We start from the raw sequence: 15,003 nt of genomic DNA, 5'->3' as shown, positions 1-15,003 counted from the left end.
CAGTAATCTACATCATGCACAAAATTAATTCAATCAATCAAGGTGGCGTGGGAGGTGGAGTTGGGGTAGGGGCATCCCTAGGAACAATGGAGGCTTACCCCTGCTGAGCCCCGCCCCCACAGATCTCAAAGGACCCTGGGGCTTTGAGTCCATAACACTGCTGGGCCTAGCCCTCTCTCAGTGGCCATCTGCTTATTGATCCAAAGACCTCATCAAGCAGTGTATCTGGATCCAACAGGGTGGCAGGGATTGACTTTGCAAATCCCTATTCCCTTCTAACTTTCCTTTTGATCTGAGTGCCTTCTCTGCCTCTGTTTTACAATGTACTCTCTTCAGTGCATAAGCTCTGCATCTGGGTTACATTTTAAATACAGGTAAAGGCAGGTGGAGTGGTTCACCCAATACTGCCATTGTGTAGCTGCCTAACATTACAGATATCATTTCACTTTGATACAATTTCAGTGCTAGGGGACACATTTGATAATGTGTAACATTACATTGACATTTGATAATGGGTAAAGACAACTAATCACACCATATGCATATTTTATTTGGCCTGAGAACAATCTACTCTACATTTCAATATCAGTCAAATCACCAAGCACAGATAACCAGCATAATGTTTTAATCATGGACCTTGTGTAACCATTGCACCATAAATGAATAAAAGAACAAAATAGAAAAAAATAAAAGATCACAATCATCAGAATAAGTTTGATAATTGCAATAGTTGCGCTGTCTGCTTTAATGTTGGTGTCACAGAGAGTAACATGCGGCATGAAGCACATTGATATCAACCCAAAGAATTATAACAAAAACGGTAAGTCTGTCTGATACAAGTCGAAATATAAACCCAAAAGAAAGGGGAACTACCCCCGAGGACCATAAAAAACAGGATCTCAGTGTTCATGCTCTTCCCATAGGAGACCAATCAAAGCCAATGAGGCTGCATATCATCAGGATGCACATCAATAGGTGAATCCTTTTGGTGCAATCAAAGAGTGGTAGTGTAGCACACAAGCAACTGTTTATCCACATCAGTAGGAATTAGTATCAAATTAGGAACAAGGAATTCATGCCTGTCTTTTGTTTTTTCATGAACCTTTTGAAACACTACCTGATGTTGCCAGCACAGTCTCCTAGAAAAACCTGCATGCAGAAACAATAGGAGATACAAGGCCACCATAACGTGCTTATCTGGACGTTACTATAGAGTGAAATCTGCACACCTCCTTGAAGCACTATTAAAGGGTAAACATAAAAAAAAACCACTATGTTAGAAACGTAACGAAGTAGCACTTTGACTTATATGGCGGTTACGTAGTATTAGGCATTAACTTCAAGTGGTTAAGGTAAGAGTTAGGGTTAGGGTTAGGCATTGACTTCACATGGTTAGGATAAGGTTAAGTTGTCAGGGGAATGTATTAGCAAACATTAGATAAAAGAATTAGCAAACAAAAACACTAAAAGCACTTTTGTCAAAGTTGCCCCAAAAGCCAACTCGATCCTGCAATGTTTGGGTTGCAAGTCTTGTTTTTACACCCTCCCCCACCCCCAATCTACCACATAGCAAAGCAATCTTTATTTTGTAGCTTCCTGCCGGTTGCTATTGCCTGATAGGAGTATGCACACCTGCTTGGTCAGTAGCCACTATGGTGTGCAGGTGCACGTAGCCTATAAATGACTGGCCTGGAGGTAAACTGGTAAGAAAGTCCTTATTTCCAGCAATCCTGTCAAAAAAATTAAAAGGTGTGAGATATGGAAGTTGGTAATGAGGAGCGATAATGAATCAGTAATACTACTGCAGAACTGAAACTCTGGATCCACTACCCACAATGTGAGAGGGAGGGAGACAGTGAAAAGCTGGAGCTCTCCTCAAGGTCAACGAGAACTCAAAGAGAATTGGCCGTTCAAAGGGAAGTCGAGCCTATGGCTGGATGTGCTCAGAAACGTGTGTCATCAGCTTCTACCGCAAACTCAGCAAAGAGGATTTGAGCATTAGCAATATCCGCATCCTCGGTCTGATGGCTAACTGTGAGACTCAATCTAACCTGTGGGCTCATCTCAGAGACTGCAAGTAATCTTGGAGACAAAATTAGTGTTGCAGAGAATTCAAAACCAAGGGGCAATGTTTCTCCCTCAATGATGCAAGTAATATCCAAACAACATGATAAGACAAGGAAACTGTTCAACCAGATCTACTTAGAACTAGTACCAATACAAATGAAATGCCTGCTATTTACCTCCACACTATACAGAGTACAGAGTACCCCCCCCCCCCGCACACACACAGACACAACCATGACTGATCGTGAGCTTGCTTCATTGACCCAATGGGGTCAATTACGTTTTGCCACGAGGAGACGGAGGCCGCCCCAGGTCTGCGGGTGCGCCGCGTCGGCGCATTGATCAATAGCACAGATGCTTATCAGCCACAGAGTGTGTTACAGACACCTAATTGCAATTGATCCCCTTTGCTGTATATCATTAATTGTGAATCCTCTCCCAATCACGTACTCCCACCACTGCACAGATTGTACTCTAAAACTAAAACTTAATTCATCAGTGAGTTCTGCATTGGTTTCCAATGAGATATAGGTAGACAACTCTAGACCTTAATGACCTTCATGTTTTAGCCAGAGGTGTTTAGATGCTCTCTCCCAGTGGAAAGTTCAAGGTTGCTGGACCGAGTGGATCTCCTTCATCATGGTAGTCGAACAGCTGTCAGAACACACGCGAGAAGCAGAGGGTTACATACTGAAAATTGATTAGGTATGAAATTAAGAATCAATGACTCTTCTGATTCATTTACTGCTTTGTCATTCTGTGGGCAAACAGGGACTGCTGTATGAAAGGTATAGGCTATAAGTACCTTTTTTCTATAGGGTAGTGTTTCCATGGGGGCATTAAGCCGTATACACAGTAATGGGTTATGGTTCACAATGTTGATAGAGAGAGGATACTGTCTTCGATTAGCCTGCCCTGCCTTTGCTCTCTCTAATACAGTACCTTTTGTGCAATGACAATTTAACTATGCATGGAGAATTAGCCTCTTTGGAAACCCCCTGTTTGCCTCCTTATGTCTTTTTTTTTCCTTTTCGGTTGCGTGTGTGGTTGGTTGTTCCCTGGGCCATTGAAAAACCTTGCAGTGAGTTATATTGGCATAAGCATAATCACATTACGGTGGCAGGGAATGTGCAACAATAAGCCTTAGGGCCATAAAGTAGTTCCCCCTTCCTTCTGAGACGGGACATACATATCTAAACAGGCGAGTCTTAGCATCTGAAAGAGGCTTGCCCAAAGGATCAACTCCACAAGGAATCCCTTGAAAGAAATTGGATATTAAATAAGGTAGGCAGGGGGATAAAGATGTCAGCAGTAATAATGCTTTTCATTTTGACCGTGATCTTATTTGTTCTGAGAGGAGGGTGAGGGAGTTGAGCACTCTCGGCAAGTTGACATAAGAGTTTCTCAGAGGGAGAGGGGGAGGAAGAGAGGGACGGGAGATTGATCCGTCAGCAGATCCGTGGGAATGCCGACTTTGTCACCCTGCCCTGGTGAGGACAAACTAATATAGTGGAACTGCAGTGCTGGCGGTTTCCATAGCATAGACACACTTACACATTTACACACACACACACACACACACACACATACCATAAGACAGGCACACACACACACACACACACACACACACACACACACACACACACACACACACACACACACACACACACACACACACACACACACACACACACACACACACACACACACACTGATGCCAAAGCGGACATGGGTAGAGAGGTTAGACAGAGCAGAGCCCAGGAGCTCTGAGTGGCTGAGATGTTACTTAGCCCTGTGGTGAAGATGAGGCTCAGAGACTCTGGAGGCTTCAGCCCAGACACAGGCAGCCCCCACCTGGTCAGTTTTATGCACCTCTGACACAACCTTCACCCCCATCTTCTGCTCTCTTTATTCCTTTCTGTTGGTACTCTGATATTATTAAATAGATTTTCACACTAGAAGAAATGTTGTGTCAGATGTATAACCACTAAGTGTAGTGAGTAGTGAATGAGATAGAATGGAACATCATACTGGGAATGTGGATGAAAGAGAGGAATCGCAAATGCCTACTCATCCTTTAGGCAGTGCGTACATATTTAAATGGCTATACAGTGGTATGCAGTAGAAACTAAGGTTGTTTGCAGTCCTTGACAGTGTTTTCCACATACAGTATTGTCCTTTTCTTTTCAAGTCAAAGTTCTTTATTGTCACATACTCTGTGAGCAGAGCAGCAAGATGCTTAGTTCACATTTTAGGACATATTCAGTTCTCAGCCGATAGAGTCAGTTGTCAGATCAAAAGGATGTAGTTTTCATCTAGGGCCTTTCGTGTATGGCCTAATAGAGTAGAGCAGTTTAGTTTATGGCCATAACGACTAGAGCTGTTTATGGCCATAAGGAGTAGAACCATTTCGTCTATGGCCTTATGAAGTATGGCCTTTTCATTTACGGCTGTAAGGAGTAGAGCCTTTTAGTTTAAGGGAGTATGGCAGTTTGGTCTCACAACTGGGAGTAGAGCAGTTTGATCTCAGAAATATATTGTTTTGATCTGACAACTATTGGCTGAGAAATGTCCTAAAATGGACAACATACTCAACAGTGTTACTGTATACACATACAATAAACGTCCTACTGCTAAAATACACCCTAACTAAATACACAATCCAACTTTGTTGGAACAATACAATGTTGAAATGCAATAGATTATGACATTAACAATATAAGGAAGGAGGTAGCGGGCAGTGCAAATACAGTTGCATAGTCTACAAATAAATATTTGTTGGTAGTCCTATCCTATAGATAGCAGCAGTAGATAATGAGAGTCCAATGAAAAGTCAACAGCAACATGTTGGGTGACTATGTGTGTGGGAGAGTCAGTGATCAGTGGGAGAGCTGATCGTTCATCAGTCTTATGGCTGTGGGGTAGAAGCTGTCACAGAACCTTTTGGTCCCAGGCTGGGCACGTCTAGCATCTGCCAGACGGTAGCAGGGTGAACAGACCGTGTCTGGGGTGGCTGGAGTCTTTTCTACACATTGTCGTTTATTATGCTGTCTCAAAGGGCATGTACTGTACAAGCTATAAGAGTGTAGAACATGTTGTTCCTCTCATTCAAGGGCATAGAAAAGGTTGTCTTAAGAATTACTCCTTTCACTCTTAGTTTTGGTTCCATTCATCAGTTTTGTTTGAACGTTTGTCTGAATTGTACAATCTGTACAATGCACTAGAATTGTCCTTGTGGCTTAGCTATCAGCATTGTTCTCTCAATAAAGTCAATGTCGTAAAAGGTATTTTATATAATTTAAATTAGCACTATTAGAAAACACATTGCATGTGTGGGAGTATACTGTACCCTTTCTCTCTAGAGAGAGCCGCGAAATTAGGGGTTACGTATGCAATATATGTTCTCTGAAGCATACTTTGTGCCCCCTCCAAAATATTGGGTGCATGACGCCCCTGACAATATGTGCTTTTTCAAGATGTTGGTTCTCTTTCAGTCAACTCGGTTATGGGACCACTTAGCTGAAAACCTATTCAATCCCACCTGTAAAGGCTGAGGACGCTTGCAGGCACATAGCCCCGCCTAGTGCCCAGCCTATAAAGGCTCATGCATAGCGCACTCGTTTATTCTGTGAACCACTCTTCACAAGCTAAGCGTGAGAGGGGCAACAAGGTAAGGGGGTCTCCCTCATCTCCTGCAGAGAACCTAGGTTACAAACATAACCCCTAGTTCCCTTTCAGTCTGCTCGGTGCGACCCCTCACTGTGGGATCCTTTCACTATGCCCCAATTGCCTGGTCCGAACAAAAACCTGCACGGATACAAGGATGTACCCTGCCTACAACACACAGTCCCCAACCCAGCCCTTAGGACCGTATTCGCCACAGAGGGCACAGTCACGTCCAGGCTTTAAAAACTTTGAAAAGTATGTGGAGCAGCCCAGCTGGGCTTGTCCTTAAGGGGGAGGACGGAGGTGACCTCCTGTCCTTCTTTCTCACCTCGACTCTGGACTTGAAGTCGTCCAAGGCGACCCTGGGTCAACTGGGCCATTGAGAATGTCCCTGCACTCCTTGTCGAATATTTTTGACTATTTCTACTATCTCAAACACCAGAAACAGCTTTGTCCTGCCATCTAGAGCAATGGTTCTCAACTGGTTTTGCATCAGGACCCAATTTTGAGCATATCACTTCTTCTGAAATGTTTCCTTTTTCATTAAGATAGTCAGCCATTAATCAAAAGGTATACTGAGAAAACATGTATTATGACAGCATAGTTAAAAATGTACATTATCACCTAAGAGAACACTTAACATTCAAGAGAACACAATCCTAATTTCATAACAGACCTAGAAATAGTTCTAATTTGCTGCAAATCACATGAATTTCAGTAGTCTAATATAAGATAAATGTTGATCAATTAACCTGGTAGTAATAGTAGCCTATTAGGCCTATCACTCAAGATCAGTGTAATTACAGTTTATATTAATTCACCGCTGTTACTGAGCTTTTACCTTGCCTATCTATGTAAACCCATATTTCATAACACTGGGTCACTTTTTCCAGAACTTTAACCCATAGCTTGTGATGCACTGTTCCCATGTTTGGAAGTGCAGCTGCTGCATGATTTAAAAAGCTGTCAATTTCAGCTATCTGTCACCATTTCAAGCTGGTCAGTTAGCTCTGCAGCTGGTTAGTTACTTACAATCACAGTTTATGTGTGACAGATTCAGAATGAAGCCGACTTTGATTTGCTGAGTAGGCTACCTGTGTGGAGCTAGCAACAATAATCAATTGCTAAAAAGTCATGAACCATGGAAATGGTTATTTTACTAAATAAACATTTGGCGGCACATTAATTTACCATCGGAACAAATGTAAAACGAATCTGTGGGGGCAAAGGCTTTTGTTTCTGCACACCATTAAACTATTCAATACAGCCTACAATATAGAGGTTACAGCCTTCTAATTGTTGAGAAATAGAGTTAATATTAGAGGTCACGGTGTCCCTCTGCTCTTTTGAACACACACTGAAGGGAGACATGTTTTCAACAAAGGGCCCAGGCCATCGCAAACAATTTGCCATCCCTTTCCATTGGCTCCGAAACTATTTACAGGTTGTCAGAGACAATGGAGCTTAATTAAAAAGAACACAGTTATCAACCTCATTAAGGCTGGGAACTCAGGCAAGTCAACTCAGGCATCTCATTTAATTAACTAGTGCCTAAGCACTGACAAAAAGTGAATCCCCCCTCCCCCTCTCTTTGTGGAGTGTGCCTGGAGATGCAGAAGCCCCCCTCCAGTTACATGACATCATCTACTCTGCAGACCCCTCAGACGTGGTAAGTCAAATACTACAATGATCAGTTATATTATAAAGTGTGGAATCGCCATGACTTGTGAAGTTAGTATGATGGTGGTGTGAAATAGACTGTAGTATCCCTTGAACTGTTGCATTTGAACTGTAGGACCTATTTTGTCTTGCTCATTTTGCATAGTAATAATTCAAGTAATTCATCTTGCATTACATTCCTGCTTTTTGTCATGAAAAAGGATCCACAGACAATCATCAATGAGATCGAGGGTGCCATGGAGGACTACTTTAGGTACTCTGCAGGGAGATCCATTGGTGAAGGATACATGAAAGCTGATGATTGATCATACTGAAAGATATTACTGAGATGACTTGAAATTGGGTTGAAATCAAATCGTTGAAACAACCTCAAAATGATCTCCTTTCAACTTTCACATATGTCCCCTGAAATGAACGTGGCATCAACGTCGGACATAGGCATCTTTTCAAGGTCTTTTCAAGGTCTTTTAAATGACAGAATGTTTACTGGGATGCCATGCTTCACTTCCTGTATATCCTCATCTGTTTAGTAATGGAGAAGAGATGTAAGAAGATAACACTTGCTGCATCTGTATACTGTACAGTAGTATATTTTGCTGTTTTGGTTTTGTTTCATCAAATTTTGTTTTATTATGTTAAAAATAAAAACCTTTTAAACTTTTTTTTATTGACTCCTTTTATACCCTTTTTTGTACCACCCTGCCCCCTGTAATCTCACTCAGATTCCCTCAGCTTTTTGTAGTATTCATAGATATAGAATTGACAGTCACTTTACTATGCGGTATCCAAAAACTCTCTGTAGATATGCAATGAATCATACATGAGTATTGATTTGCACGTCACTTTACTATAGGGGCGATACATGCTTCATAGGTTTGTTATGAACAACTTAAGAATGAGTCAGTATAAGTCATTTTGCCGTCATGAAGACTGACCCTTATACAAATGTATTGTAATGGCCTTTAGCCTACTATCATAACTTTAACAATGAACATGAATGCCACTTACTAGGCTTTCACAAATGGTGAACATGCTGGCCCTCCATGTACTGTACTTTACCTTTCAATCTCAGAGCTCCATCCAATTCACATTTCATTGAAGTAAGTATTTATATCAGTTCAGTTAATGACACAATTGTGATAGAGGGGCAAAGACCAATTATTGGTTGTATGCCGAAGAGGCATATTCTGAGAGAAAAATGTATAGTTTGTCATATTTTGACATCCATTCCCGATTTAATCTGACAGTATGACAGTATGTCATATAGGACGTTACCTAAATACTTTATAAAAGGCTAACACAATATTTATTAAGGTGTTATGAAGTGTTTATGTCAGATGTGTTATGAATACCCCTTTCATATAAAGTGTTACCGAAAATGTCATGTGTAGCATTAACTTCAGGTCATGGAGTGAAGTTGAATATCAAGTCAGCCTGTGTTCCAATGACAAGGGCAGGTCTTAACTCTCAAGGTTAACTTCCAGTGAAGTCCTCAGCACCTTTATGGTAGATACATGCAGTCTACATACAGAGAGAGTGACGTAAGCACTTTTATAGCGTATACAATACAATAATGTACATCTCACTTCCGACCTTCCGCCGTAGATTGAAAACCCATCTCTTCAAGCTACATCTTAACAGTCCCTCCTAAAGACCGCTTCACCCTCACTACCCCCCCTATACTAACCCTAACCCCGAGACCTCTTCTCCCCTGTTACCCCCCTGTACAAGTTCTCTCCTGCTAATAAAATATATTTAAAAAAAAAAAAACAACTAGCCTACTGGCATTACGACTGCCAAAGGCCCCTGGTGTGAGCATTGATTATTTTGTCTTATGATGACTGTTGGATAGATGATTCACTTACTTAAACAAATGTATTTGTTGTACGTCGCTTTGGATAAAGGCGTCTGCTAAATGCCATAAATGTAAAAGGGACATTGTCTTGTTCAACAACATTTTCCAGAATCCACTCAATACACTACTTCAATTGTGTGGCATGCCCTAACATGTAAAATCTGTGATGCATAATTCTGCTCACACAAGGAGAGCACATCCTTGTGTGCGTCCTTGAGCGTCCTTATGGATTATAGGGTGTTTTCACATCTAGTCTTTCCAGCCCTGTGACTCTCTCCCTCTGCTCTCGGTTCTTGGGTAAGATCAATGTTCACACCTCAGTAGGACGCTAAAGCGACACTGTCATTGGGTCATTGTCGTGGGCGCTGCTCTTGTAGTGACCAGCAGCAGGTGTGTCTGTGTCTGTGCGTCTTCTGTTTGTGTACAAAACTTGGTTTTGCCAGTGTTGTGTGCAAGTGGCATTTGTTTTTACGCCCAGTTTGTGAAACAAATCACAGCAAATCATCAACATGGTAATTTTAAGGACTTTAATTGATCACGCCCAAAGTTTGGATCCTCAACCATACCAACCGATAAACAGAATCCAATACTCTAGAGATTTTTAATGAAATGGGATGATTGGAACGTGGACATGCATATGGACCCTCTTTGTATCCAGGGGTTAAACGCAGAAATCTCGAGACACAGAAGTAGAACACGGATGGGCCTGAAATGAGAGGAAAAAAAGTGAGGAAACATGGGAAAAGGGGTGGCGTCCGACTTAGATTGAAAAGGCAAAAACTTGGGCACATCCCTCTTCCCTCTATTATCCTTGGAAATGTCCAGTCTCTCAGAAACAAGACTGACGAGCTGCAAGCAAACACTAACCATCTACATGAATATAGGGAGGCCTACATTATGGCCTTTATGGAGACCTGGCTCACGCCCGCAGACTCAGACTTGGCTATTAGCGGCTTTGGGGTTTACCATCGGAACAAATGTAAAACTGTTCAGCAGGACAGGGACGTAAATGCTACAGGGGAAATCTCAGGGAGGCAGCATTTGTGTGTACATAAATCAGCGGTGGTGCAACAATGTTACCATCAGGGAGACTATATGCACAGCTGACATTGAACCGATGTCAGTTTCTGTCTGAATTTCTATCTCCCTCGGGAGTTCCCCCAGCTATTTGTGATGGTGGTATATATCCACCCAAAAGCAAACGCTCAAATTGCCTGTGATACCATCTACAGAGTCACACACAAACTAGTCTCTTTCCCTGATGCCCATGCTTAATACTGGGAGATTTCAATCACGGCAAGCTGAATAAATCAATTAACTTCTACATCACCTGTCCAACTAGGAACAGTAAGTTCTAAAATTATTATTATTATTATTAAGATTTATGCTATGGGTCTATAAGGCATAAAGCATACATGGCTTCTCCAAGACCTCCCCCTGGCTTATCTGACCACAGCATCACCCACCTTACCCCTGTTTACAGGCCCGTTCTCAAGAGGGTGAAGGTATATACAAGAGAGGTCATGGTTTGGTCTAATGATTCTGTTCTTGAGTTACAAGGATGTTTTGATTGCACAGTTTGGTCAGTCTTTAAGGACTCCACTTCTGATATTAATGAACTTAGTGATGCTGTTTGTATCTATATTACATTTTGTGAAGATGCTGTTATTCCCAAGAAACATAAAAGTGTATCCATTCATTAAAGTGTATCCCAACAATAAGCCTTGGGTCAATAAATCCCTGAAAGATATGCTGAATATAAAACATATGGCCTTCCTCCAAGGCAATGAGACAGACTGAAGGGAGGCAAGGATAGAGGTCATATCAGAGATTAAGAAGGCCAAGTTACAGTACAAAGACAAACTAGAGGGGAAATTATACAGCAACAATCTGAAGGCAGCATGAAATGGAATGAGGAAAATGACAGGTCAGCAAGGAAGAGAACACAAGCCTGTTAGTATTGTGGGCTATGATGGCAACAAAGACCTAGCACTTAATAGCTTTTGACACACATGATTTTACGGATGAACTCAGGCATACGTAAGGACACTGCCACCACCACCCCACGGATTGGACTTTTTAACATGCAGGTCTCAGAGGGTGAGAGTTAATGGTGTTCTGTCAGAGCAGTGCTCCTCCTCAGGGGTGTGTCCTGTCCCCATTACTGTACATACTTTACACTAATAACTGTAGAAGTGAGAATAGGGACAGGCACATCCTGAAATTTGCTGACGATTCAGTCAATGTCAGTCTGCTCCAAAATGCCAAACCTGAGCATGAGCCTGTGGTGGAGGAGTTTGTTAAATGGTTAAATTCATCCAAGCTCTCATCTGAAGTATTTTTCTGGCTGTACCCAACCTTGAGTCATTGTAATTATATGTTCTTTGGCCATAAGTGGCACAGCACGTGGCCTCGTTGCTGAAATGTGGGTCATGAATGTTTCGTGGTCTTTTCTTAATCTAAACTATATTTAAGAGAGACAGGGGCCAGACAAGACAGAGCCCTACATCACCCAGTGGGGTGCCTGTCTGGGACAGCCACAGGGTCCAGTCTGGGTGATTTATACCACAATACCAATGGCTCTGATGGTAATATACTACAGGTAATTGAAAAGAAAATTGAACTAGGTCAAGAGAAACAGTGACAGAGTCATTCGGTGTCACACAGAGACTTTACAACTATAACATCATCCCTTGCACAGACCCCCCCATCCTTTAAACATCTTGCCAACTCTAATATCCCAACACTGAATAATAGCCTTCATATTTCATTTGGACTGAACAACACAACCTGGAATTGTTGCACAAAGGAATTGTGATACAAACAGGACTGATACGATTATACAAGTAGTATGATAAGAGATAAGACTTATCTATTGAGTACTCCTCTCAGCCGATGTGTAGAGTGGTCTAGAGTGTGTAGAGTGGTCTGAGGGGGCTGGCATGATGCCATGAGGTTTCTAATACACAGGGTGACAATGTAATTTACATGATTAATCATAACGATAACAATCATCGTCACCATTATCGTAATGTATAGAGTACGTGATGACCAATAGTGGTTGGCACATTGGAGTTTTAATGAATGGGCGTATGTCTTCCATGTCAATGACCTTTGAAGCTTAATCCAATATTGGTCATGGTTAAAATGCCACCTAGAATGTGATTTGGCAAATGGAGGACTAAGACATTACTCATTCTAACCCGTTTCAAATGACACAAGGCAAGGCAATTAACAGATAACAAAATGAATTAATTTGGATTTACTGCGACACCTTTTCGGCTTTGAAGACAAAGCAACTTGCTTACCAGAATGAAATACTAAATTGCTTTTTGTTGATAAACAATAACAAGTCCTTTAAACTGTAACAGAGAGGACCATAAACAGAGCAGAAAAGAACAGGGGCAGAAATACACTGCTTTTGAAAATCAGCTATTGTTGGCATGACTCCAGATTCTACTAATGCTATTTATTCATCTTTTCTGTGTCAATTTACAAGAGCATATTTGCTTTCATTGCAAGTCCCCCCTCTATAATAAGAGGGTATTGCGCTAGGGAAAGTACAGCTGCTTTTGAAAGCTCTCATGTACAGTATTTGTGTTTCAATCATGTCATCTATATTCAACCACTTGAAATACAGAATACTGTGAGTACAGTAAGTGTTTCTCTTCTAATGCATTTAGCTATTGTTGAGCTGAAACACACTCTGGTCATGAACACCAGAAACCAGTTAATTGGACATTTGGGTCATACTTTTAATAAAGTAAAGGCTTAATGAAGCCTTGCTAAACCCTTTGTAAGGCCTGGATAAGGAATGCTTTGCAAATCATTTATATAAAGGGTTATTTAATGAGTCCTTGGTGTTTTGGTGCAAAATGTAGCATAGCCCTTGCACCACCCTTCAAATAGTATGGCATTTGCTTATGAATAATTTGTGAAGCATCTGTTTAGGCCTTACAGTATGTATGGTGTATGGAGGCCTCATAAAGTTTTGTTTGTATAAAAGGGGTTCACAGGTGTACTCCCTCTCTTCATCCTTCTTTGGTCTTTCGCTGCTGTATGGCTGTTGTGAGAACATAGTCGTGCCTGACAGAGCTGTGAGAGAATGAGAACATTATTCCCTTAATGCAGCAGGGCATAAGGTTATTAGAATGAGTTTAGCTCAGTCAAATAAAAGGTCCTCATGTCCACGGCTGCCTGTATCAAAAAGGATTGGGAAATGAAAATATAATATGCATTGCTTTCATTCACACAATTATTTCTTCGCATGTGGAAGATGGAAATGGGAAATGTTCTTATAACAGCTGGGTCGCAATCCTTATTTCGACACCCGGTGTTGAATATATTCATGATCTGGCCACAAGATGCTAATGTCTCCGCCTGATTCCTTAGATCCACTGTGTCTAGTATTTTAGTATTGAGCAGCATTGAGGGTGATTGGCAAGGACAGTTATGTCTGAGGGGGGAATAGAGTGGAGACAGGAGTGACACAACGTCCCCCCTGCTGAGAAAAGAGAGAGGGGGGGAGAGAGAGAGAGAGAGAGAGAGAGAGAGAGAGAGAGAGAGAGAGAGAAAGACGTAGGAGAGGAGGATAGGCAGGTAAATAGACTTAATTCAATTTGTAGCCTTGGCCAAATGTCTCCCACATCTCTTATCCCCCCCCACCCTTCCCCTACTAGTCCAAAAGCTTGGTGGATGATGCTAAGATGTTTAGGCAGTAAGGGACGCAGGACGTGGGAGCAAAATAGCCCCAAGGAAGTTTTTTCACAATCCCACAATCCTCCCTGACATGGTGCATAGTGTTTCCATTCTGCACAGGAGGGGGATACAAAACAGCTTTATTCATTCAGGGCAATCTATTTCCTTCTGAAGCTCACGCTTTTCCCAATCTCCCAATTATCATACAACTTTCCCATGACTGGGTGTGTGTCTAATTTATGAGTTCACTTTGAACACATGATTTTAAAACGAGTATCATGATAATACATGTACTGTACCTACATCACCTGGAGTAAATAAGTACAAATCCTTGAAAAAAATATACTCAATTGCAGCAATGAGAGTAATTGTAATTCTTTACTTTCCACCTCTGCTCTACAGTACATTAAAGTCAAAAAGCTGATGCACAGAGGCATTATAAATGACAAATGAGTGCTCCCTCGTTTTGTTCTGAAGTATAGTGATACTTCAGAACAAAATCGTCTCTGATCAGAGAGCTTCACGGCCCAGCCGGCTGCAGCGCCCGTTGAATACAGAGAGCAGTCCTCGTCTCCACATCAAAAAGACGCCTTAGAGAAACTCTGGCGAGCCCTGGGCACCAGAATCTCTGGGGTCTCCACCACATGAAGAGTTCAGCAGGGGCCTGAGTTTCATCTCTCTCTCCAATGGTTATTAATGACAGCAGCGGTCTAATTCAGAGGCTACTGCACTGACTAGTGATGCTAATCAGACATGCCTATTTCAGATAAAAATGAAACAGCGCCATGATGGGAGAGTAACTAATTTGGTGCTGATGTCAGGTCAAAAATGCATATCTTACAGAGAGAATTATTGATAGTGTATGAGCATGGCAACGAAACCCTGGCATTTTTTTGGTACTGCATGAGGGATCTTTGAATATACACGGCATGGGTGTTTCAAGTGGGGAGTGAGAGGCTTTGATCAACATTGACACAGCATTTTGTGTGTGGGTTTTTCCTCCCTCGCTGGTGTTTTCCTGTGTACCGGATAAACAA

This window comes from Argentina silus, assembly GCF_951799395.1.
Source record: "Argentina silus genome assembly, chromosome: 1".
In the NCBI taxonomy this organism is placed as follows: Eukaryota; Metazoa; Chordata; class Actinopteri; order Argentiniformes; family Argentinidae; genus Argentina; species Argentina silus.
Note: the sequence above shows the minus strand (reverse complement) of the source record.